The 27,303-nt window shown below is 52.0% G+C and overlaps 1 protein-coding gene across 3 annotated transcripts in view; it reads left to right on the forward strand.

Moving 5' to 3' along the window:
• Positions 1 to 27,303, forward strand: part of SEMA5B (semaphorin 5B) — a 121,610-nt gene that overhangs the window by 18,439 nt on the left and 75,868 nt on the right. Inside the window, exon 1 of one of the 3 annotated variants that reach the window (XM_082459482.1) lies at positions 11,583 to 11,889. The exons of the other annotated variants lie outside the window; for them this stretch is intronic. The gene's annotated coding sequence lies outside the window, so the exon portion shown is untranslated. Of the gene's footprint in view, positions 1 to 11,582; positions 11,890 to 27,303 lie in introns of those variants that run through there. 3 annotated transcript variants of the gene reach the window in all.

Below are 27,303 nucleotides of genomic sequence, written 5' to 3' on the forward strand. Positions count from 1 at the left end.
CTCTGTCCCTCCCTCACTCCTTCCCTCCCTCCCTTCCTTCCCAGGCTGGCCCTCTCCTGTGACCTCCGTAGGGCAGCAGCCTCGATGTCTTCCTGAGCCCTCTAGTGACTGCTCCCTGGCCTGCACTTCTGTCAGAAGCCTGTGTCCTGGGTACTTTCTGAGACTCCAGGATGGAACTTTCGGTCACAGGCTGTGTGTGCATGTGTGTATTGGTGGTGGGGAAGGGTTCATTTCACAGAGGCCTGGGGCAGAGTCTGCCACGCTACGGAGGCCCCACCTCCCATGCCAGTGTGAATTCAGAGTCTCACTGTTCTTGCCCAAACTCCAGACTCCATCTCCTATCTTCTCATGTGCACAGGGCATCTGGGTAAATCAATGCCCAGGGTGAGCCCCAGATGTCCCACAGTCCCCCATGTTGGACCCATACAGTGCTGTGCTTGCTCACGTGTGGCAAGGAGGCTGGACTGGGGCAACCACATCTTGGATGCTCAGTGTGCCTGGCATTCTGCTCTCTAAACACATGTTCCCTGATCCCCAGAGGACCAGCCCAAGACTTGTTCCCTCATGTTATGGCTGGGGAAACTGAGGCTCTGGTAGTTAAGTAACTGGCCCCAGGTCACACTCTATCTCACTGGCTCTCTCAGTTCCCTTGCAGCCCTGACAGGTGGGGGCTTGCAGGAGGAAGGGGCTCAGCAGCTCAGTCAAGGGGCTTACTAACCAGCCCCCTCACCCCACTTCTGTGCTTTCAACAATGGCCCTTGGGCCTGTTCCCTTGAAGGGAGGCTCCCAGGACAGGTTGTCCATGTGAATGGTGCCCCTGCCCCCCATCTTCGAGGGAGTCCCCTAACCTCAGTGACAGCCCCATGGCTGCACAGCCCAGATGTTCAGCCCAAGTCACACCCCATATTTGTCTTAGAGGTTTGGAGTAGTGAGGCTGGTGAGGGGATTTGGAGAGGCTCGCATCTCAGAAGCTCTGATAGAAATCAAGCTCTACTCACCGCAGGTCTCAGATTATTTTATCTGTGTTAAGGAGACTGGTTTCACGGGTCTGACACAACCTGGCACCCTTCATGAAGGTGTGAAGGTCGATGGGAGGGAGGCTGGGCTTTAGACTGCAGGGTGGCCTGCATGTGTGGATGGTCCATCCTTCGAGGCATCAGAGAGACCAACGTTTCTCCTGTTGGGCTTGCTCTGATAGGGCTATGCCAGAATTCTTCCTGGTCCCAAATTTAAAACCTTGTTTACGTTGTGAGTGGAGATGTTTGCAGTGAACTGGAGACTCACAGGGCTAAGAAGGACCTGGGATGGCATTTAGTGCAGGCAGCGGGAGCTGCGGCGGTTCTGGAGTTTCAGCCGTGCCAGACTGTGAATTTGGCTTCATGGCCGAGCTGGTCCTCCTCATTGAGTGACAATGGACATTGATGGAAGATGGACTCCTCTGGGCATGGGGAGGTCACAGTCATTCTCAGGATTTTGAAGAAACAGGCTTCTAGTATTCTCATTATCTGGTGATAATATTTACACTTCCAAGTGAGAGGTGAGAAACCAGGGATACCTGGCCTTGATCAGGTGGGGATGCTGAGAGGTGAGGAAATGGCAGCATCTCTGTGTTACGATCCACCCCACGAGTGTGTTCATGTGCAACAGGGAAGAGCCTGGGTGGGAAAGAGAGAGCAGAGGCTGGCGGCAGTGCCCAAGATCGAGCTGGTCTGCGGCGTTGCCCGCTCGGTCCTCTGGGCTCTAACAGCTCTCACCGTAGTGGGACACAGGGACCTTCTTCGAGTTCACAGACTCGACCCCTTGACCTGCCCTATCAGCCTCGAATTCTTCCTCGGACTGACTGACTGTCCAGTAAGGACAAATATTGACTTGAGCACCCTCCATGTGCCAGGACTGTGCTGGATGCTGGAGAGATAGGGGTGTGGAACGCACAGCTCTTGCCTTCAGGGAGGTGACGGACCCTGGGGGAGGCAAGATGCTGGTTAGTCCCACGTAGCCGAGGAGCTGCCAGCATTGCCCACAGCTCCGCCTGCCATGCCTGCAGGGGCCATTCCCTAGGAGCAGGCTGGGCCGCTCCCCAGCTCTTTGTAGTCTCGGTGATTCATCTTCACCTGCTCTGGGCTAAATGATGATGATGATACTGACAAAACCCATTTTTTAATGGAGTGCTTCACTGTTGTTGAAGAACATTCACATCCTTATTTTCTTCTCCCAACAACTGTGACTTTTTTTTTTTTTTACTGAACTCCATGCCAGATGCTGTTCTACTTGCCTTTTGTACATTATCATATTTAATTCTTACACCAATAAAAATTCGGAATTTGGTACTGTTATACCCATTTTAGAGATGAAGAAATTCTCCAAAAAGAACATGTCCAAGGCCACACATCTACTAAGAGGCAGTTTCAAACCCTTGTGTCCATTTCCAAACTCTGTGCTCTGTCCCATCACACTGCACAGCACCTGCTATCAGTGTGGGTATCCTGGGAGACTCTGGCCACCATACGCTGGCCTTGAGCCCTGGAATTCTGGACTTGCTGAGTGCCCCCTGCCCCACATCCAGCAGAGCTAGCCACCTTGGGCACTTCCCTCATTCCTCCAGGGTAAGCTCTGACTTTCCTCTCCAGACCTGTTTGGGGTTGGGCTTGAAGATGCCCACCCAGAGTGCCCACCATCAGCGGCTGCGGTCTCTCCCTTCCCTGGACATTTGGGGCACTCAGCGGGGGTGCTGTCCCTTCCCATTCCTCCAGCATACTGGGGTGTTTTTAAAAAAGCAAGAATAGAACTCAGAAGGAGTTTCAGAAAGAGAGGGACAAGGTGCTCCAGGGCTGCAGGTCAGCAAAACTTCTTGGTCCTCTCCAGCCTTGAGGTCAAGGTTACGGGGAAAGGAGCCCAAGGCATTCCCTTCTCACTCTGGGTTGTCCTGGCGCTGGCCGGGGTGGCCACTGGGGGAGGCTATTACTGCCCGAATACCTGCTGTGCCATGCTTTTGTGGGAAGGCACAAATTGGAGCTGGTAGCACTCCCCTGGGGCCCTGACCCCTATTTTCCTTCGTTGTGCCCATTTTGAAAGGGGATGTATGGTTTAACGGTTCTCCTCCCTGGCAGCACATTAGAATCACCTGGGGATACTTTTAAAACTCCTGAAGCCCAGACCCCGCCATCAAAGAGCAGTTCCATCTGTCCAGGTGGGGCCTGGGAATCCATGTATTTTAGGGCTCCCAAGGTGACTCTCGGGGACAGCAGGGAGAGAGCCCAGGGGCACCTCTCTGCCTTGACCTTCAGCACTTGGTGCTGCCTGTGTCGCTTCAGTCGCATGATGCTGTGAGCTCCACTCCCAGGGCAGGGAGAGAGCCCAGTTAGTCTCTGTGTCCTTTGCCCAGCCCGGTGCCTGACACCCAGGCCTCAGTCAATGTGTGGTCAGTGGTTAATAAGGGAACGAAAGTCGGAAAACATCCTGGTTTCCCCCTCCTGTGATTTCTCTTTCAAAGCATGGATGCTGCGTGTTCTCAGAAAAGGGTCCTTGATTTTCTATTCCCAGTGTGGGGCGAGGAGCAGGGTCCTGACCCCCTGCAGGATTTCAAGGTCACTGGTGAGTCTCAGTGGCTGGAAATGGAGCAGGGGACATGGGCAGAGTCTTTGTGGGGCTGCGTTCTCTCTTATTTTCTCTCTCTCTGTCTCACATATTGATTTTAAGTGTGAATGGAGGTGGTAAATCTCTAGATACAGGGGTGGGGTGGGGTGTGATGTATAAGGGTTGAGGGAACAAATTTTGGGCTCTGTGTTCATACCTCATCTGTTCACAGGACCCTGGTCCTGCAGAAGAAGCTTGGATAATTGGAACCTGCAGAGATAACATGGACCCTTCCCTTAGCCCACAGTTCCGCTCCTTACAGACATCCCCACTGTGTGTTCTTCACCTTGGGGAAGTGAGGAAATGGGAAAGAAAGTCAGAGAAGTCTGTAAGCCTGCTCCCCACATGGGGAGCCCCCCCCAGAGAGTGGAGAACGGAGTGTGGACGCATTGATAGGTGTCAGGGTGAAAACTCCGTTTCATCTGGGGCTGAAATGCTGCACCTTGATTTCCTGCCAGTCACCCGGTCCATAGAGTGATTGCCTGGCCACCGGCCCACGTCTCCTGCAGCCTCCTTGAAAACTGGGTGGCACTGATGCAGTGGGCAGCTGTGGGAAGCTCGGGTGTCCTCTGCCCTGAGGCTTGAGCCACATCAAAGTCACACCTGCGGTAGGGGGCAGAGAGCTTCCCCACAGGCTGTCCCCACCCAAAATCCTGGGCGGTGGCAGGCCGCCCACTCCAGCTGGAGGTCTCAGTCCGCACCACGGCTCCTGAAGCCAGGGCCCAGGGAGACCCCCACCCAGTGGGGCTACACCCCACCTGCCGCTGCGATGGCCACGCCTCTTTCCCCCAGTCTCTAAACAGGCCCAATTAGGCCCTTCTCCAAAACCCTGCAACCAGGTTGGCTACTCTCTGCTTTTTCTCTCGTTTGCTGGGTTTTCGAATGTGTGGTCTCTGCCTGGGGCCCCTGTGTAACCTCCCTGCCCAGTTCCCACCGTAGTCTCTTACACTCTGGTTGCCGCCGTCACTTTTCCCGAGTGGCTTTCTCTGCGGGCTTCTGGCGACTCAGTCCAGTGGCCAGTTCTCAGTGCTCGGCCCCTAGGATCCTCCACATTTCTCACACTCTGCCCTTCCCTGCCTTCCTCCTGACCATCCTGCCCGCCTCCTCCTCGCGCTCTGCTCTCCCTCAACCCTGTCCCCTCCCATTCTGATCCCACCCCCCCATCAGGGCCAGGACAAGCCCGCCTGATGCACGGCCCCTTCTCCTGGGCCCTGAGCAGTGGGGGACCTCAAACAATCCTTTAACACAGGGGTCCCCAACCCCTGGGCCACGGACCGGTACCAGTCCGCGGCCTGTTAGGATCTGGGCCGCACAGCAGGAGGTGAGCGGCGGGCCGTCAAGCAAAGCTTCGTCTGCAGCTCCCCATCGCTCGCGTTACCGCCTGACCCATTCCCCACCTCCGCCCCACGCCCCATCCGTGGAAAAATTGTCTTCCACGCTACCGGTCCTCTGGTGCCAAAAAGGTTGGGGACCGCTGCTTTAACAGATACCTACTGTGTGCCTACGGGGGCTGAATACTCATCCAGTGCTTGGGAGGGGGAAGAACTGACAAGACCTGCCCCCATGGAGTTTATTTTCTAAGCAGGGGAGACAGAGGAAAAACAGTGAACAGAGTAGATCTTATAATGTGTGAGAAGCTAATAAACATGTGGTAGGTTGTTGTTTTACTATTAGCAGGACAGCAATTTGAATATATCCCCAAACAGAGAGAACAATACCCGAATTCCCACGTATCCCTTACTTCGCTTCAACAGTCATCAATATTTTGCCCGTCTTGTTTCATCTATTCTCCCCCCAACTTTTGTTTATCCTGGCATATTTTTAAATAAATCCCAGACATCATGCAATTTTATCTATAGATACTTCAGTGTGCATCTCAACTGATTAAGATGTATTTACATTGTATATAAACACAGTGCTGTTGTCAAGCCTAAGCAAACAAACAGTAATTCTTCTGGGACTGTTTAACTCTATTGTGTGGGGCAGTCTTGCCTCACCAGGTATTGGAAGCCCCTTGAGGGCAAGGATCATGGTGATAAGCAAAAGCACCCAAAGCTTGGAAACAAGGCAAAAGGATGACCACATGTCCTGGTGACCTCCTACTGCAGCCTAACAGGTCCCCCCAGAGGTTATTTAACTCTCTTGGGGGATGTACTTTTGCTTGACTTTCAATTTATTATTGATTAGGGGCCAGATTTTATGATGTTAGATGTTAACATATAGATTGATAACACAGATCTTTAACCAGTAGAAGAGATGCAAATGATTTCTGTCCAGTAGAGCAGATAACTGCAAAAGTTTTGGTTTCTTGCCCTGTAGGACATTAACCAGTTTTGTTTCTACTTCACAAACTCATTTCTGCATGCCTTTCTTACTGATTATATAAACCCCTGTTCTTCAAAATCTTTTTGGAGCTACGTTTACCATCCCATAAGTTAATGAATTAAGTTATGTAATGAGAGCATTTTGAAAACTATACTTTGACAGTAGCCTGTACATTTTCTTTATCTTTCCTTAGTCTAGTCCATTGCCTGGCACAGACTAGACGTTTGTGAAATTAGATCGATACTTGACTTGGTATCTTGTTATAAGGGGAAGAATCAAGGTTTTAAGTTGAGAAGTGCTTAGCAGATATCACGGAGCTCTGGAGTGAGGGTGAAGGGGCTCAAGGCTGGTGCCCCTGGAGAGTAAGGGGAAGGTCAGAGTCTGTGGATGTGGGACCATCCAGAGAGCACCTGTCTGCCCTCTGCTCCTGGGAGCAAAGCCCCGCTCCAGCCCTAACACTGAGTGGGAAGGAAGGAAGGGGCGAGAGCAAGACCTCTGTGTGTGTGTGTGTGTGTGGTGGGGATGTATGTGCCCAAGAGGGTATGCTGGCTTGCCAACTTGCCCCCGTGCTCAGAGGGCAAGGGTAACATTGTGGGAGTGTTCTTTTATGTCTAAAAATTACCACCCTCTGATTCCTCATGCTTTTCTGGGTGGGGAGTTCTCCTTTATATCTCATCCCAATTATGCTATTACAGTTTAGGCTTGGGATGCAAAGGGAGGAATACCTGAAAATGCAGCTGGGACTGTAGTGGCAGGGCTCGTGTGTGGGGAAAAGCGGCTGCCCTTTTCATCTTCTGAGAGGCTGTGTTTCTGTCTGAGAACGGGGGTGGTGGTAGGGTTTGTGCATGGAACAGAGCTGATGGGTGGGAGGGTAGGATTGTTCTGTGGGTTCCCAGGACGGCTGCTCAGTGTGGAAGAACAAGTCCTTGCTTCAGTTAAAAATACTCAGTTGCCATCCTGGCTCTCTCAGCCTCCTAAGTGCCTGTTCCTCCAGGAAACCAAAGCAACGAGGAGTTAGAGGAAGGCCTTGCCCTCCAAGGCCCTACTCCAAGCTTCCAAATCTCCCAGTCTCAGCATTCAGTGTGGCACCAGCCAGGACAAGCAAGCACCTTAGAGGGTTGTTAACAAAAAGGGATTTTCGATTCAGTTTAAAGGTTGGATGTGTTCAATATTTTATTTAAACTGGCGCAGAAAAGCTTTAATAACATCCTTTTCTATTTGGAGCCGGAGTAATGCTTAAGAGTGACCTGTCTAATCAGGGGTGGAGGGGCATCGTTAGTCCCTGGAGACCGGAGGGTGGCAGGAAAAGGGGGCATTTCTTCTATCCCTGACTTTCTTCATTTTCCCATCCTCCTTTGTTTCCCCCTCCTCATTCAGTTTGTGTAGCACCCCCTGCCATTCCTCAGGAGACATTTGCCAGCACCAGACACTGGGGACACAAAGATGAATGGGACACTTTTCCCAGCTGGAGACGCTCCGAACCCAGTGGACCGTGAACTGTGGATCCATGAAGTGGATCCTTCATGAGTGAACAGCGCGTTCTGATTGACGGAGCACATTCACATTTTGTTGTATGTTCAAAGCCTCACAAGAACTGGGGAGACTGAGCCGAGACAAGCCTTTTCCATCCCAGAAGAGGGAGCTGAGGCTCAGAGAGGTTGCAGGCCATCTCCAAGGTCACACAGACGGTGCTGGGTGGAGCCAGGACCGGAAGAGCCTTTTGGGAAATGGTCAAGCCCATCATCTCTGGCCACACAGGGGCTGGTAACTGAGGGTCACAGGAGTTGAGGAGGTGGAGACAGAGTGTCAAAGAAGCTAAGGCCGGCTTACAGGAGGTGGTGACCTCTGCGGGGCAGGGCAGGCTCCTGGGACCAAGGTCTCCCTGGCTGGAGTGTTTCAAGTCAGGACATTGCTCTCTCCCTTGTCCGGAAGAAGGTGAGGAGCGTCAATTCCAGTGACCAAGGAGTCCTGAGTCTCTATTCTACCTCCCATCCTCCACCTTCAGCCAGTTGCAATGAGGCAGTCTGGGGCAAGACATAACGTGAAGAACATCTAGGAGAGAGACAGGATGGAATGGGGAGTCAATCACAAAAGGAACGTGTGAAGTAGAAGCTGGCAGTGGTGTCATTTAACAGGTGACAGAGAAAGTCCTTCCTGGCTGGGGAGGGACTGTGTCTGTCAAGCCATTATTGCCCACCCCCCCACCAGACCCTGATGCTGTCGTCTGGGGCAGGGGTAGAAGGCTCTGGGCAGGAAGAGGTTGAGTAGCGAGCAGTTGGGTCTGAGAGGCGGATTGGTTATGGACTTGCTGGGCCGCACGGGACCTGTTCTTTGTTGCTGGGGAGGTGGCAGGCAGGATGGTGCTTGTCCCCGGCAGGGGGGAGCGCCCAGAGCTTCCGCTGTTTCTGGTGTTCCATGCTGGTCTTCCTGAAGGCAGGCAAGTGTACAAGAGACGCCCTCTGAAAGGTCCAAGAGGCCTGGCTCTCGCATTCGGAGGGCTTTTCTTGCAGGACATGGCTGGATTCTCAGAGAGGGAGTGAGAGGTTTGGTCTGACTGATCATCAGATTTTCTAGGGGAACGTTACGGAGAGAATTTGGGCCACGCCTGTGAGATTCTGATTTGATAGGTCTAGGTGGGACTGGGAATCTGAATATTTGTTCTAGGAGAGCACCATCCTAACACAAATACCTGCTACGGTATTTGTTTGGCACTGGCAATCAGCCACTCAGTCCTGAGATGAGGGGCAGTCAATTTCCATCAGCGTGTAGGAGCTTGGCGGGGGGAGGCCAGCCGTGACACCTCGCTGCATGCGGTGTGTCATATTTGCAGTCTACACGCTCAATCTCTGCTCTTCACAGAAGCTGGGGTGGGTCATTCCAAATTTCAGAGTTTTCTAGCGAGTGTAAGGTTTGTCCCTTTAAGCAACAACACTTAAAAATGGTCAGCCACTGGGTTTGCAATTCTCTGTAAAATGTATTACGTGCGTCTCTGCCTTTTTAAACAAAGTCACGCAAGCATAAATGTAACCTTTTCTTGATGTCCCAGGGGTATGTTAGGAACCTTAATTAATGTACTGCGCTATAATTCTGTGGGGCTTATGGGACGATTTGCTTCTACCAAATGGCCCCCTGAGGTTTTGTGTTTTTGTGCCTGCTTTTTAGTTTTTTCCAGCTGTGCTTCTTGCTGACTGATGTCCCGTTTTGCTAGACAAAATGTACCTGCCTAAAGCAAATTTCACTTTTAATTTGCATTCATTATAGAGGCTCGGAAAACGGAAAATGAAAACTAAAGTCCTTATAACCAAGTAGGGCACCTTGTGGTTAATTCGTGGTTAACCCTCCCTGAGTAGCAGCAATGAAATTTGGGATTGACCTCAGCCCAAGGAAGTGGCCTGATTAGTCTAAGGGGACGCTCTCTTCCCTTGTCAGTGGTTGAATCATAAATGGAAACGACAAAATTTTGACTAAAGGGATTTGAAGAGAGCTTCTCAGCTGATTTCTGGGAAAGTTCTTCCTCACTAGCAACAGAGCCCCACAAGAAGCCATTCTCCTCGTGGGTATAAATGAGAAGACACACAGCTGATTGCTCGGCAGCTGAATGATAACTTCCAGAACTTTCTTTGGGAAAAAGCCTACTGAGGATGGCAGAGAGGGATGTAGAATTACAGAGGCTAGCAGAGTGGAGAGATGGAGGGAACCGTGAACTGGATGGCTTCTTTGAACCTCTAAACTTCCTCTCATGAATTATTATATTTTCTTGGGCTTAAGCCCCTTTGAATTGAGTTGGGTTTTGGGATACTTGTAACTAAAAGCATACCAGGGGATAAATATCGAATATATGAAATCGCAGTGAGTGGGTTCTGGGTGAAGCCTGAAGGTTTTGGTACTCGTACTCTGTTAGCCTGTTTCGGTTTCTCAGAAGTTTGGTTGTGATTTTGATGTAGGGCCTTATTTCTTCCTGAGAGTTTCCAGGTGGATAGTGACTGCTTCTCATTTACCTTTGTGTCCCCAGTACTTTTCACAGTGCCTTACTGGACATTCAAAAAATTGTTAAAATGACTAAAACTCAGCAGTCTGTGTGCATCGGCAGGTGCTTTCTCCTTCCTGTTGGCAAGTATACGTGCCTATCGGGTTTGTTGGGCTGTTAAAGACTGCCCACACGCTCTCAACACGAGTCACTTTTTAGTAGTGCTTCCCCCCAGTTTACAAAACGCCACCTCATCCTTACCTCAGGAAATAAGTAGGGCCGGGGTCATCATCATTTTACAGATAAGAAAGCCAGAGGTCAGTGAATTTACATGAAGCTGAAGTTTATAATTAGTTCTTAACGAATTTAATTTTGAAATGGCTTTGGATGCTTTTAGTTACAAGCACTTTTGAAATAAGTGCTCAGAAAGGAACCTCTCTTATAAGACTTCTAAACGGGTGTTCTGATGGTCACTAAGAGCCATAAGTAACATAACGATCAGAGCCTGGGGGTCGGGTCTCAGGATGGGACTGCCTTTACCTCCCCCTGCTGCCCCAAGGTTTGTGATTTGCCATCAGGTCAAAGCTCTTCAGGATTCACAGCTTGAGCTTCCAATGGAGGAGCAGCAGGAATTTGCCTCTGTCCGCCTGGTCTTGCCAGTTTTGCAGCTAAAAATGGAGTGTGAAACTTGGGTGTTCCTTGCCTGGGACCTGCCTCACGATGGTTATCCACATACAGGCGTTTGGGAGGTCTGCTTCCGAGAGAATGCGTTCCCCTCATAAATATTAAAAAAAACACGCATACCAAAAACGTGAAGGACTCCTTCAGTATACAAAGCACTGGGTTCATAGAATAGTTAAATGCCCCCATCTGTGATGCCCGTCTGCCTGAACCCAGCGCAGAGCCCCAAGAATGATGCTGTCTAACTGCCCTTCCCTTCTCACTCCCCATTGCCCCATGGACCTAACCCACTTTTGTGCGTTTCGTTTTCTGCACTTGGATTTCTCCCACCAGGGCCTCGCTAACGACACCTGACGCGCTGCGATGCACAGCCCGTTCCCTCTCCTCTGCCTTCTGTTACTGAGCTGATCTCTCCTTCACTTCTGAACATCAATAGAAATTATTGTGTAGAACACTTACTTTGATGTTGTTTTGAAAATGACATTGTGGGTATATCTCGTTTCCTGGAGGGCAAGGAGTATGTGTTACATTGTTCTTGTATGATGCACAACATCTAGCACAACATCTATTTACCTTATGGGGTAGAATTTCAGACTTTTCAAAGGAGTGTGTTACCCAATAAATACCTGAGGAATGTCATCACCTCTCAGTGTTCTGCTCTATGGACTATCTGTGCTCACTCCTGCCTCTTAAGTACCTTTCCTGGCCACTCACTGTGAGGCTGAAAGCAGGAGTGTCAGGCCTGGGCTCCTAAGGGGATGAGTGGGTGGGAACTTAACTTATACTGTGTGAGCACATTCCTCAGTACATCACAAATACATTCTGGATTTTTGGTCCTTGGGAGTTTTGCAGGAGAGAGAGGTGGGAAAAGAAGAGTTGGCTGCAGTGGTATATTGAATACTATGAGAGAAAGGTTTGAAGATTCCCCACACCGCCCTGACGCCATGTCTGAGGAGGAGGTGGGGTGGGGGGGTCCCTACAAAACGGGACAGAGGGCTCTCCCAGCCCATTCAGGACGGGTGCAGCTCTTTGTGAGTTTTCTGCTGTCACCGGCCAGGGTTTTAAAGAAATGGTGATGGGGAGGAGGGCAGATACTTTCTTGTTTCTTCTCCAAAGTCTGTGGCTTGGTTCTCAGACTCATTTCTTTTGTTTCTCCATGATACTCCTACTGCTACCCAGGCCTCTGCAGAAAAACTCACCCTCCGAAATTCTGAGAGCCGTGGCCAGTCTTTGCCACCGTGCGAGAGAATGAGGAGACGATGAGGGCAGCTGAAGGCAGTGAGGTGAATCCCACACTCAGACTCACCTGGGCTCTTTCTCTTTCACACCTTGGGTGTCTGAGTTTATGGCTTCTTCTCACTCCTTTCCTTCTTGCTTCAACATCACCCTTCCTCACCCCTCCTGCAGCAGCCCAGTAGCCTAAGCTTTGAGGGGGTCTTGGATACAAAAATCTACCCTGTTTCTCCCAGGTGCTCCCTCCTGTGGTCCAGCCAGCTCCCTTCCCAGCGCAGTCCCTCGCAGAGCAAGCCTGTGGGATTCAGGGCATCTTCCCACGCCATCCTTGACTCCCACCCAGGTGGTGCTCCTGGGTCAGACCCACTGCCGCACACACAGGTGACTTGGGAACCCTATTGTCATTTGGTGGCAGAGGCCAGGGATGCAGCGCACAGAGAAGGTGCATCCCTCAAAACATGCCATAAACCCCCCGTCGGGAAATTTTGTGCACCTCAGGCCACACGGCGAGCTTCTGATCTTTTCCTGAGGCAGGAGGCAGCATGGGGGAGTCGGAGAAGGTCCGAGTCCCTGCTCTGCCACTTACTGGCCCTGTGGCCAGTTTCCTAGCCTGTTTCCTCACTGTGGCACAGGGTAGTAACAGTGCCCCCACTTCACAGAGTTTAAAGAGGATTGGATTTGTTAACATACGTGAGGACTTGGGACAGTGCCCGGTGCACACTGACGGCTGTGGAGCCATTCGCCATTCCTGCCTGGGCCTCAGGTTGAAACCGTTGTCCTGGAAAATACTTATCTCCACTTATGACCACTGGGCCGGCGGCCACCGTGCCTGAGAACCTTGGCTCCAGGGTAGGCACTACCCCCGGTTCCCCGGCCTGAGCCTCCCTGGGTGCCTGCGCTTCCTTCACGCTGCTCTCAGCCCAGCTCCTGCCCTTGCTCCATCAGATCCTTCTGGAGGGCTGCTCCCCTGCTCCTTTCATTAGCAGTCTACTTCGACCACACTTTCTCCTTTCCTCTCCAAGTTTCCATAGTTGTATATGTTAGTTGTTGTTTCTTTTTTAGAACCTCTTTTAGCCTGTGGTACTCAAAATGCAGATTCTTGGGTCCCACTCCAGAGATTCTGGGCCAGGATGTCCAGGTGGGGGCCAAGAATCTGCATTAACCTGATGCTGCTGGTCTCCACAGAGCCAGCCTCTCGCTCTCCTGGTCCAGTTCATATGTCTGCTCCTCCCCAGGAAGGGGAGGGTCATTGCTGTCCTCACCCCCAGGAGGCACAGTGCCCATGTTACAGCTGATTATCATCTGGCTCGGGTACGTATATCATTATTTTTTTAAGTCTACTTAAAATTCCACGTTTATATTTTCTTCCAACTGGGGTCATACCTCAATCTAGAATTGCTCCTTTGGGAGAAGGATAGATGATGAAAGGTGAAGGGTGACATTGCTTTCTTTTCAGAAAGTGCTGTAGTGGGAAGGAGGGTCTCTGGGCTGGAACTCAGTGACTTGGATTTCTAGCCTCAATTTCGTTACTAGCCTGCTGTGTGACCTTGGTTGAGTCAGTTAACCTCTCTGGACCTCACTCTCCTTATTTCTAACACGAGAGGGTTAAACAGGTTGGACTTGCCAAAGTTCTCTTCCAGCTCTAAACATCTCTAAGACTATGAACCTATTTAAATGTGCTGACAGCTTTAGAATGGCTAATTAATGAGTTTTCAGTGGGAACACAATTAGGTGATAATGAAGGCCTCGGGAGTAAATCTCTCCACTTCTTGTAACGAGCTGAGCAGATGAGAGTTGGAGTGTGTTTTCACCCATTGGAGCCCCTGGGAAGAGGGAGCATACACCCACAGGCTCCTACCTGGGGACTCAAGGAGGCCAGGAGTCAAGAACAAAGCCACTCATAGAGGAGGCTGGGCGGCAGTGTCCTAAAACAAAATGAGTCACCTTGCAGGGTAGGCTTGGTGCCCTGTGGATGGAGTGGAATATTGGCAGCTCTGCAGACCTGGGGAATCGTACTCCTGACTTAACATCTATTTCCAGAGCACGTTCACCTGCACGCTCTTGTTTAATCCTGTCATACCTGGTGAAATAGATAAGCCCGGAACTTTTCTCTCCCCCATTTAACAGATGAGAAATGGAGGCTCAGAGGAATGACTCGCTTGAGGTGAGGTCAAGGAACGATAGATGAGGACTCAGCCCATGCCTTTTGATTCCAAAGCCCATGTCCTTTCCGCTTTCCCCGGCTAGCCCCTCCTGCCTCGCAGGCCCCCTCTGCTGGCTGCTCTGAGTGACCCTGAGGTGAAACAGGACTCTCAGTTCAGAGCACTCCAGGAGGGTTTGCAAAGCCACCCTGGCGCATGGCTTTGTGGGGCCGGGCCCTGGGAGAGAGAGTGATCGGGCAGCTGTGCGGTCAGGGATGGAGGGCCCCAGGAGGTCTCCTGTGAGGAGCCTTCCTGACAGACCATGGCCCTGCTTCTGACAGCTGGGCACAGCCAAGCTTGTCACTGTGCCCAGCACGGCGGCGCCCAGACCGTGTGCGCTGACCGCTTAGGGTTACATCTAAGGGGGCGATGCCCTGAAGCGGGAGTGTGAGGATGAGAAAGAGTGATCCGTAGAGCCTGGGGGATCTCTGTCCCCAGGTGACAGTGAGACCCAGCAAGGAGAGAAACAGGGCCTCCCGGCCTGGGAGTGAAAGCCGGGAGCAGATGAACTTCTCAGAGACTCTGCCTGCTGGTAACTTTGGCTGCAGAGACACATGACCTTGACCTTTCCTTCTAAGTGAAATAGGGCACAAGCATTATGCAGAGATGCAGCATCTTTGCTGCAGAGGAAGGGAGGGAGCACGCCAGCGAGCATTTGTCTGGGTTCTGCCCTAGAAATGCTCCAAGTAATAAATCAGGATGACTTAAGAAATCCATTACCTCTCTTGGCCTCCCACAGCTGCCCCTGTGCCCCGATGGAGATGGGGGAGAGGCCTGGGGACCCAGCCAAACAATGTGGCCTCAGTCTCCTCACCTGTAAACCAGGTGATGGGGTGAGGTGGTCTTGAGGTCCCCCTCTGCTCCGACCTCAGGTAGGTCTGGAGGAGATCTTTTTGGGGGGCAGAGGAATGGTTGAGAAGAGATGCCAGAAAGAAAGGGGAGAAGAGAGGAGGGTAGAGATAGAGAAGAGAGAAAATTGAGAGAGCAGAAGAGAAGCGAGGAGAAGAGAGCCATGATAAAGTGAGAAACGGAGCTTGGAGATCTAGTCTCCACCCACTGCCAACAAGTCAGACCCTCTGAGCCTCGGCCTCCACCCCTGAAAAAGGGAGCTGGGGACACCCCCGCACCCCACGGTTGTGAAGGGTAAACAAGCGGGTTACAAGCCATAAAGGGCCACACAGAGTAATGTGCTGAATTCATAAGAAAAGCACGGAGAAGAGGCAGGGAAGGCAGCAGGGAAGTCTGGGGGTGGGGAGCCAGGGAGCTCCTTTTCTGAACCTTCCCTCTGCTGGGGATGTGGGTAGAGGACAGAGGACAGTGTGGATAGAGGACAGTGCGTGGCAGTGGGAAAGAAATGACTGAAGATGGACCAAGGAAGAAATAAAACCCTCCCGCCGTGAGGCTGCTTGCGTTCCCTCCGAGAGACAGAATCCGGGGGCTGCCCGTGGCCGGCTGTGTCTGCATCTCTAGCTGAGGAGCCTTTGCCTTGGTGAGAACAGTGCAAGGGGGCTGGTGCCGGCGGACTGCCCCTCCCGCTTCCTTTCGGGAGGCTGGGGGCAGGGAGAAGGCAGTCTCCGACTTCAGGTTCTCACAGAGCTTCCCAATTTCTGTCAGACTTAAAACTCTTGAAGGGCTGAGGAGCTGGAGTGAGGGAGGGTGAGGGCAAAGCCCCTGGCAGAATCCTGGACAGGAGGGAAGGAGTCAGAGGGAAAAAGAAAAATCTGGATGGAGAACATTCTGGAAAACCAAGCCAAGACGCGACCGTCAACCCACATGGGCCCAGCTCCATATACGGCCCCTCCATCTGCTGCCCGTGCCTGGATCTCCAGCTTGGCAGGAGGCGAGGCCAAGACGGAGGATGCACAGGGCCGGGGTCAGGGCAGCCAGCGCCCCTGGCAGGCTAGATTTATGATTTGGCTGAGCTGGGGAGAGAGGGAGCCTGCAACGATCCACGTTAGGAAAAGCAGCCCAGTGTTTCCTCGAAGAGCCACAGTGCCGAAGGCAGGGGCATCCATCTGGCCTTGCTGTGTGGTACATTTGTCACCCTGGAGCCCGGGCCCCGGCGGGCCTCCCTTCTGCCATCCGTAGCCGCAGCCTCTGCTTCAGGGCCTGCAGGCCCAACAGGTGCTCTAAGTGGGGGGAAGTAGCTTGCTCCCTGCCCTGGGACCCTCTTGTGCGCTGCCCTCCAGCTGGTGCCCATCCAAGCTGGTGTCTATTTAACGTCCCCTGAGGATAAAAAGCCTTGACGTTAGAGAGGTGACAGGCCCGCAGAGACAGCTAGTACTGTAGTTTCGTGCTGTGCTCTGGGGAGCATTGACCCCAGTGCCTTGAGAGCTGCTGAGAGAGGCTGAGCGTCCAGGGTTCAGTTCCCTGCGCACCAGTGTACTTCTGCTTCTATCCGATCTAGATGTAGATGTTCTGGATAGATTTCATTTGAAAGATGGGTTCTGCTGCTGAAAAAAAAAAGTTTGAAGACCACAGGTATGCTCTTCCACAAAGAGGAAGACACCGAGGGCCAGCCGCCCAGCCAGTTGTTGGCAGAATGGGGATTAGAACGCAAACCTCCTTTCTCCCCCAGCCAGGATCTCTCCATGGTACTGGGCTGCCTCTTTTGAGGTTCTGGCCTGAGCATTCATGACCATCACCTCTTCTCTACCCCGCCAGTGCTCCCCTTTCCCCCTTGCTGTCCAGCAGAGCCAGGCCTACCTCTTAAGCTTGGGTGCCATGCCCTCTTAGCATTTCCTCTGCCAGAGGGGGCTCCAGGATGTAAACTGTGCAGCCCAGGCAAGCCCGTTTCAGGGCAACCTGTGATTAAGCCTCTCCTGCCCCAGGGCTGACTCCAGGCCCAGATCCTTGGGCTGTGCCCTCCACCCCCCGCCCCCCATCATCTCCATGGGCATTGGTGGTTGTGGAGGATTTTCTGGTGGAGTGTGGCCATGACTTTACTTCCCTCTTGGTCTCTGGAGAAACTCGGCTCTCTTCTATTGAGGCCTCAGTTTGGCTTCGGATTGTTGGTGCTGATACAGCCACCCTGCAGTGGTGCCTGAATTCCATTTCAGAAAGCCCCAGGCTGACATTCTGGGGTTCTGAGCTCTGTCCACCCCCAAGGCTCTGTGCCCTCTTCTCCCCGATGATTCCTGCAGCCCCTGCTGGGGTCCTGTTCTCCAGCCTGGCTCGCCCTGTTTTGTGTTCGGCTTTCTCTGCTCATTCCTCATTTGATCCCCACAGCCATCCTATGAAGTAGACATTAATATTCCCAGTTTTCATGTGAGGACACAGTCTCAGAGGTTTAGCAGTTTGCTCAAGATCACACAATTAATACGTTTTATTAAAGTCTTGGTTCTGCCTAAAGCCTGAGCCTGGGCAGTTACCCACAGCGCTGAGCTGCCTAGGTGGTCACCTTGTGTGGTCAAGCTGATGACTTTCTGGTCTGGGGTGGCAGAGCTTGATGGTGATCTTTCTCCAAAACACTCGTCCCTCTACCAGATCCTTCACCCTGGTTCCTGTCTTCCTCCTTCTCCTCCCATAGCTAGGACTTCCAGGAAGGTGGCTCAGAGGGGAGCAGGTAGGGGAGGCTTCTGGGCTGTCCACCTTCTGGAGAACGTGCCTTGGGACAGCACGGCAGGGAGGACAATGGCCAAAATGGGGGCAGGAAAGGACCTGGACTGGAAAAAGGAGGGATCGTGCTGCCGACTCTTTTGAAATGCTGCTTCTTCCAAAGTTGTTACCCGAGAGTGTTCGGCAGAGGAAGCCGACTGCTGACAGCAGCAGCTGTGGAGGCGGCAGGAGCGAGGGGTGGCATTATCGCCCTCGGGGTGGGAGGGAGGGATGGTGCCTCCTGCCTGTTCTGGAATCTGAGTCTCTCACCACCCATCCCCCCACCCCTTCCGTCTCAAAACCCAGGAGGAGAGAGAGGGACAGGCACCCTGGGAAGATGCACATACCCGCCTCCTGCACACACACACACTCTCTCTCTCTGTCGCTTTCTCTCTCTCCAGACCTCTCATGCTCCTCTCTCGCTCGCATGCATGCATGCACACACAGCCTCTCACACTCTCACACACACACAATCCTCTTACATTCCCCCTCTTGCTCACCCACACACGCAAACTCTGGAAGGTCTCTCTGTCTCCCTAAGCCAGGCTTTAGCATTACACCACTGCTCTCTGGTCCAGCCAAAGTTGGAGTATTTCTGGAATGGGCAATCCATTCCATGAGGATATAGCATCCTAAAGCATCCTCAGGTGCCTTTGAGGAAACTGGGGAGAGGAAGCCAGCCTCCAGTGGGGTGACTGGGGCTTGGCCGGAGGACAGCCTGGGCGCTGCTGATTGGTGTGTCACAGCTGGGGCTACGAGCTGTTTCCAGTGCTTTTGTCTGGTGCTGGGAGCGAGGCTTGGCAGTGCGAGAGACGGTCAGAGCCGTTTGGGTGGGCTGCTGCGCTGTGTCCTGCTTTCCCTGTGGCCGGATCAAGCCGCTGCAGCCGCCAGGCAGGACAGAGATGTTTTCTTGCTAACCTGAACGCAGCAGCCTGGGTTGATTTTACAGGGAAGTGCTTTCTCTCTGAACGCAGTAACAGCAGTCCTGGGCCCCTGGACTGAGAAACCCTAGCAGGGACTCATCAGCCCAAGGAAGCCCCCAGCCCCTTTCTGAGACCTGGGAGCCGGGTGTGCCTGTGGCCCTAGTCCTGATCCCAGGCAGGGGCTGGGTCCTCAGGCTGGCGCTGGGGGTGAGCTGTGGGAGAGCCCGCTGCTCCCCTGGGCTCTGCCGGACTGCTGGGCTGCCGGTGCTGGCTGCCCCAGGATTGCTTCTCCTGCCGCTGTCTGATTTCCCCATACCACGTCTGGGGCGCCGGGAGCCTGCGGCGGAGCTGCCAGTGGTGAGTACTTGGACAGATGTCCCTTTGCATGTTCACTGGCTGTGCCCACGTGAGCCAGAGTGGACCAGCTCTTCGGCTTTATTTTCAGAGACTAGACATTAATTTGCCCCACCCCATGCCAGCTGGGTGGGGTGGAAGATCTCGGGAGCAGGGCCAGCCTGGGGGAGGAGGTGGGGCATCAGGGAACTGGGACCGCAGGTGTTTTTCTCAGGAGTAAGGGCACCCTGGAAGGAGAAGCTTCTCTCATGGCTCCCCTCTCCTGGTTGGGAGATGTGCCTTAGAGCCTGTGGAGGGATGGCGGCCCCAACATGCCCGCTACTCACAGGTGCTTCCGGCTTTGGGGCCAACTGCACTCTTGCTGCCAAAGCCCTGCTGGTTTTCTTTCCCCGCCATGTGGCTTGTCACCTCCTCCCACTCTGACATCACCATGCTGGAGCCACTGAAAAGGGCCCTTCAGTCCTTCTACTTGGACCCATGGGCTGCTGGGCTCCTGAGGGCCAGGTTGCTGCCAGCACTGCCAGGAAAGGGCACTGGAACAGTGGCAGGTCCCCACCTCGAATGTGCAAAATGAAACACGATGAGGCTGGGGAGACGCAGTTCGTGGGACGCAGGGACACTCTCATAGCTTTGTCCCCTGTGTCGCCATCTAAGCCGTCCTCCTCAGTGGTTGGGGCTATGTTTTCAGTCTGGGCTCCTCTGGGAGTAAGGAGGGCTGTGAGGCTGCTGCGTGCCGAGTTGAAGTCATGCTTCCTGTATTCCCGTCGGGGCCCTTAACTCTCCCTTTGACTCACAGGGATGCCCATCTCTCTAGCATCCCAAACGTGTCTGTGATCATGTTTTCTGCTCCCTTGTGATTGTACAGTCTTTGCTTATATCTCCATAAGTTTCATACAATGAATATGTTTGAACGTGATGACTTCTGAGTTCCCTTTGGGGAATATCTCCAACTTTCCAGAGGTTCGTGTAGAGGACAACAGTGCACCCCACTTTTCCAATATATCCTGATCCTTTGGAGCTTGCCAAAGTCCAAGGCAGGAATGGAGGACCGTGATTTTGACTCATTTGAGATTCTGATATTATTATTCTGAAATCATGGCATGCGGGTGTGGGGAGCAGCAGGGTTTAGGGCAGGGTTTCTCAACAGCGGCACCACTGACATTTGGGGCTGGATAATTATTGGTGGGGGGGGGGCTGTCCTGTACCTTGCAGGATGTTTATCAGGATCCCTGGCCTCTACCTACCAGTAGCACCTTCATTTGCGACAACCAAAAATATCTTTAGATGGGGGCAAAATTACCTCGGTTGAGAATGTTAGTTCCCATTAATGCTGCTGCTGCTGCCATCTCTCCTTTGGCCTCATGGGACTGGATCTCAGCAAGGCCAACTGAAGTGTACCCATCCTTGGCCTGGGAGTGCAGACACCTGAGCTCTGGGCTCCGTGCTCTCACGCATGTTCCCATCCAGTTTAGCCTGAGGATCAGGTCTAGTCCTCTCCAGCCTCCACCAACTTCCAGATCTTCCTGGTTCACATGTGGTGGTAAAGCTCAAGGGTGCTGGATTAGGCCTCCACCTGTGGGGGATGAGGTCTGGGAAGGAAAATCCCACTGCAGGGCACTGCTCTTCCCTCCTGACGTTTGCCCCCAAGGCCAGGACGGGTTCAGCACCCAAGGTTTGTGTGTGATGCATGTGCACTTGCTTGAAGCTTTCTGGATCCCGTACCAAGTGACTGAGATGAGCCTGGCCTTGGGGAGCATGCAGAGTGAGACAGACATCCTGTTATGCACCAGTGAAGAAATAAACCAATCAGGAGGATTCTGTACCTTGCTTGGATTAAGTCTCATCCTTTTAGGCAAAATATTGGGTTGGCCAAAAACTTCGCTCGGTTTTAAGTAAAAATAAATGACATTTTTTTCATTTTCACCAAGAATTTTATTGAACAATGTATTCAGTAACCGAATGAACTTTTTGGCCAATGCAATGAGGAAGCGCAAACAAGAGGAGAAGCAGTCTCTTGAGTTTCTTATTGATCAGAATCTCTGTGGGGCGGTGGTGGCTTTGCTCGTCACCAATCCAGGAGAGCTTCACAGAGAGATGTCTCAGGACCTGATATGTGTAGATGGGAGCCAGAGTGAGGAGAGAGAGAAAGACCCTCGGATCCCTTTGTGTGACAGTGAGTCTGGGGGGCAGGTGAAGAAGTTGGCTAAGGAGTGCCCTTCCTTTCTCCTTGAGTAGGCAGGGCCAGCCCCCCTCCCCCATGCCTCCCCTCTACTCGGCAGAAACTTGTCTTCAGAGCTAGAAGTCAGGTTCCCCTGCCCCCCTCAGCACAGAGGAGGGACTTACAGGAAGCCTCATGTTGCAGAGAAATTATGGCCAAATTCTGATTTGTGGAATAGAGCAGAGAGGTGCTTCAGGTGGCACAAAGCAGGAAATCATTGCCTAATCAGCCTGCTGGGCTTTGAAATGCCTTCTGGGATCCATTTGCAGCAATTTTTATCCCCTAATGATGCTTGATTCCGGCGAGTCAATTTACAATCCCAAAACGAATGGCCTCTAAAGAGCAGGGATGGGGAGCTGGCTGCACAGTGCTTCCAGGATCTAGAGTCGCCCAAAGGAAGCCCCAGCATATTGTCTTTAGGCCCTGAGTCTCCATGGTCTCATCTAACTACGTAGAATCTGCTTCCCCCAGCAAATGTTTGGGAGCCTTTGCCCTTCCCCACTTTTCCTGGTTCCGTCTCCCTCAAGGAGCCAGTTTTCTCTGAAAAGCTGGAAGGGCATTCGAGAAGGGGAGAGAAATCTCATGATCCGGGCAGCTTTGGGGCAATAAACAGCTCTGTGATTTGCAGCTTTTGAACCTAGAGTGTTGTGATAATGCTGTGAGGTTTGCAGTTTCATGGTCCCTGGACAGAGCTGGGTCCCCACCTACTATATGTTTATTCTGTTCTGGGCTGGCTGGTCATATAGAAGCACAGGGCCCACAGAGCCAGGCCTGGGTTTATATAAATTCCGGGACTGACATGAGACTCACCTAGCGTGAACAGGGACGGAGAGGTCACTCAGTGGGCCAGAGGCCCTCGTGTGTTCCCACAGAGGGTGCAAGTCTGCGTACGTGAGACCAGGCACAGACCAGGAAGCCCGTGAGGGGCCTTGCTGGGCCGGTTCAAGGTCAGCTTACAGGGAGAAGCCAAGGGCAGCTCTGCACCAGGGGCCTTTCTCCCCACCACCTGACCCTGGGCAGCATCAGGCAGCAGCGCTAACTCACAGCTGGCTGCCGGGAAACGGGGCTCTGAGCCTGGGAACCGGATGGGTGGGCAAGAGAACTTCTGATAGGGCTGGGGGTTCCCAGCCCAGGCCCCCAAGTAGGGGTATTGAGTTTGTCAGAACATGTGCTGGTCAGAAAAGATTTTTTCCCTAGTGGGGCAAGGAGAGAGAGGTGGAGAGGGCATTTGGAGAAAGAGACCCCCATGCCCATACTGTGCCAATTAGTAACAGGCCATTCCCAGCCTGGGAGACTCATGCTGAAAGTGTAAGCAGAGGTTACTCCCGTCGAGGAGTATACTGAAGGCAGAGCCCACTTTTGCAGGAGCAGGAGGGCTGCATTCAGTTCTTTATCCAACTTTTATCGAGTTCTTGCGAGCCCTGCGCTAGACGACACCACCTCCGACTTTGAGGAGCTCCAGTCTAGGGGAGGCTGATGGAGACGTGGTGGCCCTCACACAGCTGTGGGAGCCCAGTCCGGGTCCAGATTAATTGGCTTTCTGGCTGTTCTCCCAGCAGAGCTTTCCAGGCCTCACCCCAAGGCTTTCAGGAGATAACCGAGATGTGGGGGGTCAAGTCACAGCTGGAAGCAGCCGGGCTGCTCCCATACTGTCAAGTCCTGGATGGTCTTGTTAATCTCTGTCCCCCAGGGCTGGCAGGAGGCTCCCCAGTGCCCCAAGGCTCTGGGTTGTTTCCACAGTCCGTTTGCCCCCCGCCTCTCCTCCTCCTCTGCAGTCTGCCTGTCCTTCTGTGGGACTGATCACTTCCTCCCAGTTGCCGATTTGGACCCTCCAGTGGGACCCAGGTGGCTGGTGTTTCTGTAGACCCTATCTGGACAGATGGGGGATGGAGAGAGGTGTGTTTGATTTATATACAACCTGAAGGACGACTGTACTTGGCTCTACTGTTAAAGCCCCGATGCCTGTTCCACATATGTAGAATGAGGGGGGTGTTCTAGAACAGGGGAACCACGGTGTGGTCCTCGGGCCAGCAGCAGCATCACCTGAGAACCTGTTAGAGATGCAGATCCTCAGGCCTCCCCCCAGACCACAAAAGCAAAAACTCCGGCCTTGGGGCCTGGCAACCTGTGTTTACCATGTCGTCTGGGTGATGCCGATGCAGCTCAGGTTTGAGGACCACGGCTCTAGAATATCTCAGGGAGGCCCCCTTCCAACTGCAGCTTTATGGCTGAGCTCATCCTTACCTACCTTGCAGTAACTAGTGACTTGCAAAAATGTAGTAGCCACATTCTGGAGCACAGCCGAGTTATCTTGAAGGCATCATTAAATTCTCAAAATTACAAAAACAATACAAAATAAAAACAAATGCACTATGTATACCCTGGCTTTTTCCAGAAAGGGACTCAAGGTGGCTTCCACCCCAGTCCCCGTAGGGAGGAGCCCGCAGAGGTGGGCCGGCAATCTCGTGACCTGTACAGAGCATCACCGCGGACCTGAGAATGAGCCGCCTCACAGAATGCCTGCTCTGATCGTCCGCACGTGCTCCCTCAGCAGCGTGAACGGGCCTGCCCTTTCAGAGCCTCTGGAGAGAGCAGGGCCCAGTGACTTTAACAACGCCTCTCCCCCCAGAGGAGCAGAATGCCCTAACATCTCGCTCCCGCTGCTGGCATTTAGCCCATCGCTGAGTTAATTCAAGCAATACTAATAACTGGTTTGCCAGTGAGAAGACCTCTTGCAGACCCCTAAATCCTGCTCACTGGGGTGCTGATAACAGATGAAGAATCCTGTCTGGCCACCTGCAGTCATTCACAAAACAGCATGGCAAAGGCCCAGCGCTGGATTGGATTGCGTGATGACACCAAAAGAAACAGAACCTTTGTCCCTGCCCTCCGTGAACCAGCGGTCCAGAGGGGGGACAGTGCCACCATCCTCAGTGCTTAATAAGGGCGTTCTCCCTTATTAAGAAAGCTTTATTAAGCAATGAGGACCTCCCTTCCTCCTTTCTCCTGCTTTTCTCCCCTCTAGGCCTTTCCCCTCACCCAAACCCTCTCTCCTTCCTTGGTGCAGATGGTTGCATCAGTTTCCTGGAGGTCCTCAAATCTCCGCTCCAGCTCCATCGGGTCAGGTTCAGCATCCTGCCTTCCACTGGTTCTGTGAGTGGCCTGGCCCCAGCTGAGACCTTTCCCGGCCTTTCTCTGGTCTCCAAGGAGCCTGCAAGAAATGCAGCCTGAGAAAACAGCCTGCCTTCCCTTCCCCCACTGCTCTGTTCTCCTTGCCCACTCCCCCCAGCTCCCCAAGGCTCTCCCAAGCCTGCTTGCTCCGTGCCCTCCCACACTCATGTTTTATGCAGGAACATCCCCATTCTCATGGAAAGCACAGCAAAGTTTGGGAAAGAATTTCAAATCTCTTTTGAAGAGGGTGGAGTAAATGCAGGGTTATGGGGTTAACCTCAGCTGAGAGTTTTTTTCTTGGTTGAGTGGATGCCCCTTTGTGTGTGTGTGTGTGTGTGTGTGTGTGTGTGTGTGTGTGTGTGTGTGTGTGTGTGTACCTTGTTTCCCTTCTACCCACCATTTGCACTGCAGGACGGAGGGGGAGGGCCAACACACACAGACACACAGCTGGATCCATACGTGCACATGTGTCTGAAGCCTGCCCCATCCTGCCCCTCCTGCCTTCTGCGGAGCACCAGGAGTGTCTTATCTTGGATTTAAACATTCTCAGAAATTTAGAGGCACGGGGAAAAGAGACTGATTTTTCAAATATTAGAAAGAAAATGAACGTAGGGTATAAAACTTTTTTCTTTTTGGTGATTTTCACAAGGCCTGATGTCCCTTTGTTTCGAAACATCAAAATAGTTGTAAGTAATTGATTTTTAAAAAATGAAAGTAGCTTGTTGAGTATATCAAATTGTATGTTACAGTGTATTCTGCTAATAATTCCAAGTTTCCCCTTATAAAAGCGCCTGCTCTTTCAGAAGTCTAGCGTCTCTTCTCTTCAGACAGTTTTTAAGAAGTAGGCAGAACCTTGAACAGAAGAAGCCATCTACAATACACTTAGAGTAAAACAAAGGACAGTATTATGTTTTCTGGACTTGGTGTTGGCGAGAAACAGAAAAGCACTTATTTTCAGAAAAGGAATTGTGGAAAGAAAGGAGAGGGAAATCTTTAAATCTCACTGAACACAATTTGCTCTGAAGAACTTTATCTAATCAGCCCCATTCTCTGAGCCATCACCTTGAGTCATTTTTGATTCTTCTAACACTTCATTTTTATCATCTTTCCAGAGTCCTAAAAACTGAAGATTTGCCTAGATTGAGACAAGCTTCTCTCCTTTTTCACATGTTAATTTGTCTCTTGATTTGCACCCTGTTTTCCCAAATATGGTCTGTTTCTTTCATATGCAGGAGGAGACTTAGGGAACAGATTGGAGCCATACAATGGCATGGCCATCATGGCTGGGGGGTGGGGGGGGGCGGGATTTGCTTGGGAGACCCCCCCAGCTTCCTCTAGACCCAAACCCCAAAGACGCCTGCTGTCTGCAGCATTGAGCCTCTGGGCCATGTTTTGTGTGTGTTTTAGTAGCTCTGTTAAACGCTGTGACGCTCTCACCCCTCCACACATCTGCCTCTGAATCCTGGACCCAGTACTTTAACAACTTGAGTTGCTGAGGACAAAATTTTTCCCATACTTGACTGAAGTAATTTATTTTACTTTCCTCTGCACTTATAAGTGGAAATGTACTTGGATTCCTAGGAACAATTGATTTTTCTGTAGGTCATTTAGAAAGGAATGTCAAACAAGATGCATCATTATATGCAGATGAAAAGATTGATGTCACTTTAACATAAAATCTTATTGAATAATTTTTAGAAACGGTTTGGGAACGTACAAACACCCCATCCTAAACACGTTATTCATTCTGAAAAAGTTTCAGAATATAGAGATATATTTGAAATAATATATTTCAAAGAAGTCCTTGGGACCAAACAGAGGAGAAAATTATTCTTTTCCCTTATATGTGTTTTTAGGGCCTTCACATTTTCAGTCTTGTCCCTGGGGAATCTCCTGTACTGAACAAATCTAGAATAAAATCTACCTTTCTCTTTTCTCCTATGTAGCTTCCCTTGTCATTATTCTCAAAGAAAAACATTTATGATGTTCCCAGAATTCCACCGTGGCTTTTGGTTGGATCAGGGGAGCCCAAGAGCGTCAGAGAGAGAGAGAACAAAGCGATAAAGACATGGGTCCAAACAGAAGACTACAGATGGACATAAAGAGACATGGACAGATTGGCAGTCCCCGACTGACAAGTGACAAAGAAAGAGGACTTTAATGGCAAACCCAGACAGCCTCCTAATAATGAGTCCGTCCCCTGGCCATAATGGGAGTTGTTAGGGGATGTCCAAGCACTTTGTCAGGCATCTCACTAACTGTGGGCATGGGGCAGTTGGGCAAGCAGACCCAAGGGGAGGGCCCACTCTGAGCCTTTGGGCCCATCTCTGCAGCTCTCGATACCTGGGGGTGGCCCTGTTTTGAAAGAACCTATGGGGGTCCCATGGGGGAGGCAGCCAATGAGAAGAGGGGGGCAAGTTATTGGAGAATTATGGGCAACCCCTCTATAGCAGAACACTGTAGGATGGTAAGGGTGGCTTCTATCAGCCTTGCCAGCTGTTAATTTATATCCCTCTTCACAGCAGGGCCAGTTATGAGGCTGATGAATGAATGTCTCACTAAAGGCCAAACCAGAGGGTGACCTGCCCTTGTCTCTCTCTCCTCCTTCCTCTGTTCCCTTCATACACCATGTTCCCTACCACCCCTGTCTCCCCTTCACAGCAGTGGTAATGGAGGGAATCACAGAAGCTAACATTTATTGAGCAGTTACTTGGTGCCAGGCTGAGATGATCTGACCCTGGCCAACCAGGTCCTGCCAGATTCTTAGGTTCTTTTTGGTAAACGTCTGTACCTGCAACCATCAGGGGTAGGTAAGGGCTATGGGCCTCCTCCCACCTCACTACAGGTTTCCATGAAAGGCAGTCTCAGGCCAAATTCTCTCTCTGTATAGACTTTATTAGTAAGCCAGCAGAAAACAGTTGTGCAGCCTGTTCTGGAAGCTCAAGGCAGTCCCAGCCCTCTGCCCTTTTAAGTGGCCCAGCAGCACCTGGCCTGAAAGGT

Source organism: Balaenoptera physalus (assembly GCF_965194825.1).
Source record: "Balaenoptera physalus genome assembly, chromosome: 4".
NCBI classification, from domain to species: domain Eukaryota; kingdom Metazoa; phylum Chordata; class Mammalia; order Artiodactyla; family Balaenopteridae; genus Balaenoptera; species Balaenoptera physalus.